General features: G+C 42.7%; 1 pseudogene; it reads right to left on the reverse strand.

The window, feature by feature from the left end:
• Window positions 1–232: 232 nt before the first annotated feature.
• Window positions 233–3,558, reverse strand: LOC147636891 (chlorophyll a-b binding protein of LHCII type 1-like; annotated as a pseudogene).
• Window positions 3,559–4,704: the final 1,146 nt, after the last annotated feature.

Here is a 4,704-nt window from a genome sequence, read left to right on the forward strand (position 1 = left end):
CTAGTGTCATGTGATGGTAGCCATAGGCATCTCTCCTTTAGAGGATAAGCTTTCGTGCACCTAATCGGGTTGAGTCCCTAGCGCGGAAGGAGTGCTTGCATTCCATTGGAGCTAGGAATTACCTCTATTCACCTGTATTGCATCGTAGGGAGATAAGGGTCTTTCTATTAGCGTCGCTACTGCCGAGGATACAACCTACGGTTGGTTGAGGACCCTTGGCAACCATTACATTCTAAACATCATTAGGAGTAGGATAATTAGACTCTAAGCTATTGTGGGGAAGCGCTAGTAGGCGAAGAGCGCTCTTCTTAATCTCCTTCACCTTCAGCTCAATCAGCAAACGCCTCGGGGTCGTCAGCGAGACCCAAGGGGTCGAAGCTCCCACCAGGGTAGATGGGGTCTGTGACCTCACCAAGAGGCCCGCCTGCAACTCTTTAACCCTCAACGGCACCCATGAGAATCACCTGGCAGGCTCAGATGGCGAGAATGCTCTGAGCGTGGATCAAACTGGGGTTTCCCAAATAGTCAAGACCTCCCTCAGAGAAGATCTGAGAGCCGGCCTTGAACCACACGGACTCGCCGAACTTCACACCGTTCTTCGCAAAAGCAGCTCGGGGGTAACACACCCAAGGGTGCCCAACATGGCCCATCTGGCGTGAATAACCTCGAGCTCCCGGAAGGTCTCAGGGTCAGCGGAGCTTGGCCACTGAAGACAGCGGAGGAGAGGGCGGCGGTGGCGACAGCAGCCATGGCAATAACGGCGGTGGTGGCAGTAGAGAGTGGGGAGGTGATAAGATGCTGGGTGATTCGCTCTCGCAAAAAGGGGAGGCGATAAGATACATAGTGATTAAATTAAGGTTAGTGTTTAATTTTTTTTGTTAATCTTTAATTTTTTCAAAATCTGCAATTTTTGTGTTTTTCGCATACTAGCGCATACTAGGCAATTTTCATGTTTTTTGCATTAAAATAATAATAATCAAATTTTTTATAAATTATGTGTTTTCTTTGGTTTTTGCATTTTTTGCACATTCTGCATTTTTTGAAATTTTTGTAATTTTTTGCATAATTAGTGTAATCTGCATGATTAGTATAATTAGCATAATTCATATTTTTGTGTAATTATTAAAAAAATGTATTTACACACATATTCATGTTAGTTGCATTTAGTGGTTAGGTAGGTCATTTGGCATGAATAGACCATCCACACCCATTGGTATGGCAGATTCTACTAATTCATTTGAAATCCCAAAGGGGGAGTTGATCGACAACCTGAGACTCCATTTCTTGTATACAAACGCGCATGGCGGTGAGATCTACAAAGATCCAATGAGCCGGTTTATTGTTAAAATTGCAGACATTCTTGAACCAACACCATGGGTAAACTACCAAGACGATATGTACATGGGTAGAAATGGAGTACGCTACTGTTGGCTATATATAGAATGTCTCTATATATAGTCCCAGGATCTCCTCTATATATACTCATCTATTGTGTGTATTCCACACACGTTTGGGGATGCATATGACATGTCTCTCTCTCTCTCACGTTGGTTCAACATGGTATCAGAGCTCAAAGAACAAGGGACGAAGCTCTCGTGCTGCTCCGAGCGATTCTTCTCAGCAAATTACAGCCGGGTAAGCTTCCATAGCCATCCCCATCTTCGATTATGTTCTTCCCGAAGCCCTACTTCTTCCCTTACACGATTCTATGTGTACGTAGAAGGCAATTTCGATTGATTAGGGATGATTCTTCTTGTCTCTTGCATTAATCATGATCCTCTACATCATCTAAGCCTTAATCCATGTGCAATTGAAAAATTGCTGATCGCTGTAATTCTGTAATTAACCCCTAATTAAGCGGATTAGTGACCGCTAAGTCACATAGTCTTCGTAGTCTTGCACCTAGCTATAAGCAAAATTAGGAAGGGTATTTTTCTGATGTTTTCACACAAAATCAGAGCTAAACCAAAGCCTAATTAACTCTGCTAATGATTTTTATAATTAAGCTTAATTTTAAAATTAATATTTTGGCTTTTTGTCTCCAAAAATCATAAGAAAATTATGGCGTGATTTACAGATTTCCCTAATCATGGGAAAAATACTGGAATGATTTTTGCGAAGTCTAATTAATTTATAGTTAATTTTTAATGCCAAAAAACTGCTTTTTTATCACTTTTTGATTTTTCAGACCATTTTCTGATAGTCCAAAAATCGCAGAAAAATTACAGAAATTCAAGCTTACTTAGTTTGATATCCCTGATTTTTCTTACAATTTTCTGAGATTGGTAAGCTGGTCTGAAAATTTCCACAAGGCAGATTTTTGCCTATCTCTCAGTGTAAAATTCGGCAGTTTTCGCCTGTTCGAGCTAAATTAATCGTGATGATCGGCTAAAAATCATGGTTAATTTATGAAAAATTAATGCTAACATGGTTGTGCTATCGCACAGCATTCTCCTTTTATTCTTGTGAATTTTTAGTCAGCATGTCACCCGTAAGACGTGGACAGCGAGCGGGAGTCGCCAACACCCGCTCAAGCAGCCGAGCGAATCTGGCAAGACCGGTGGTTTCGGCGCGTGCTCCGGCACCAGTACCGGTAGTGGAAGAGGTGGTAGTAGCACCGATGGAAGAGGCGGGTCCTGCTAACAGAGCGCTACAAGCTCTAAAGCCTCAGGAAGAAGCTAACCAGGTTCCAGTACTTCAAGTTAACTAAATCAGTTAATGCATTCATGTAAGACCTAGAATTAGAGGCTATTTCCCATCCTAGTGAACGTATCTGGAAACTAAGATCGGTGGTGTCCGATCAAAGAAATTGGCATGTGTTTGTACGCATTCGCACCACATAATGATTTTGCACAAATTGTTTGATCAAAGTTTGTATGGCAAAGTTATGAACTGTCAATTATGAGAAGTTATGGATGAGTCTTGTTGTCAAGTTGTTTAAGGTATTTGAATTGACGGCTGCGAGCCGAGGATAACCAGGTATTTCGGGCAGTTTGATTACTTTTTGGTGCGGGTTGAATCCCTACTCCCGTACCCTGTTTCCCACTCTGTATGTGTCCGGTCACGAGTGGATGAGCTGTCGTCGGTACTCCCTGGGCTATGAGACCGATGGTGTTGTGGTGCCCACCTAGTGCTAGATCACAGCTTCGGAGGAGCGGGGAAATTTAGAAGGGCTATGAATCTTTCCCGTGTCTTAAGATGAAGGTCTGGGGGTCCCTAGGTTCCTCTTCAGTTGCAGGTAGCTTTAAAGAGAGGTTGGGTTCTAGGTCCCAACTGAGGTTCGGAGGGTATCCGAGTCTCCCCAAGAGCCAGAACTCCCTAGTTAAGGTAGAGGTCCCTTGGGAACCAGGAGCTAGATCTCCCTAGCTGAGGTTGAGGTTCCTTGGAATGATAAGAGAAGATGTCTCCTTGAGCAAGGATTGAGGTCCCTTATCTACCTGATGGCCCGGAAGACATCAGACGAGGTATTGAACGGCTGAAGCCGGAATGTTTATTGAAGTATCTTTCATTGAAATGTAGGACCGTTTTGTTAAAAACTGTCTTCTCTGGCCGCGACATGGTGATATTGTAAAACTTATCCTTCCATGCATCTTTTCCGCGACATGGTGATATTGTAAAACTTATCCTTCTCTGGCCGCGACATGGTGATATTGTAAAACTTATCCTTCCATGCATCTTTTCCGCCGGACCCGTAGTGCGTGGGTGTTTGGCGCGCCTTTGCATCCCTTTGTTGGGAGTGTGCTCGTTGCCCCGCCGCCTGCTCGTTCATCTTCTCTTCCATCGCCGTCTCCCACTCTATGTCGTGGACTTGGCCGGGGCGATGATTATGGTCAGGGTCTTCGATGGCCTTGCCTTACATTGATCGTGACTTATGCCATGGTCTCTGCTAGCTACAGGAATCACATGATTAATCTTGGACGTTCATAATGTATTTATTGACAATCCAAGGTATTATCACATGATGGTAATTATGCCTTTCTTTTCGATCAACTGCTGATGATATGTATATGGATTTTGTTCATCCTGCCTCGGTGATGATCTGATTGTTTTATCTTATGACTTCTAAATCGTTACAGTTACTTTCTCATGGTCATCTCGGTGATGATCTGATCATTTTAAATCTTATGACTTCAGAATCGTTACAGTTACTTTCTCATGGTCATCTCGGTGATGATCTAATCGTTTTAACTCATGACTTAGGAATTGTTATAGTTACTTGCTCATGGTCATCTCGGTGATGATCTGACTGTTTTATCTTATGTCTTCAGAATCGTTATAGTTACTTGCTCATGGTCATCTCGGTGATGATCTCATTATCCTTTTATCTCGGCGGCGGTGATGTTGATCTCTCGTTTGATTGTTCTCACAAGGAAGTGTATTTGTTCTTTCTATGGCTTCGAGGAAGTTCGTCTTGTGCGTAAAGAGGACTTTATTGATGCTTAGCATGCTGTTACTACTAGTTAAAGATGCCATGTGTTCTACCTTTGCTTGTTACATTACAGCTAGTCTCACGGACTTGACAATTATTATTTTAAGCATGCAAGCCTCGGTGATTCTGACAGGTTTGGTGAGTTTGTAATTTTGGTGTCTTGGTATGATGCCATGGTGGTGATGGTTACACTTTTTATCGATATATGTATATGTGTTCATTGCATTGATGTAATTCACTCACTACAATCCATGATGCCATGGTGTTGTTCCGTG

This window comes from Cibotium barometz, chromosome 7, assembly GCF_041138505.1.
Source record: "Cibotium barometz isolate CiBa-2024 chromosome 7, ASM4113850v1, whole genome shotgun sequence".
Taxonomy (NCBI): domain Eukaryota; kingdom Viridiplantae; phylum Streptophyta; class Polypodiopsida; order Cyatheales; family Cibotiaceae; genus Cibotium; species Cibotium barometz.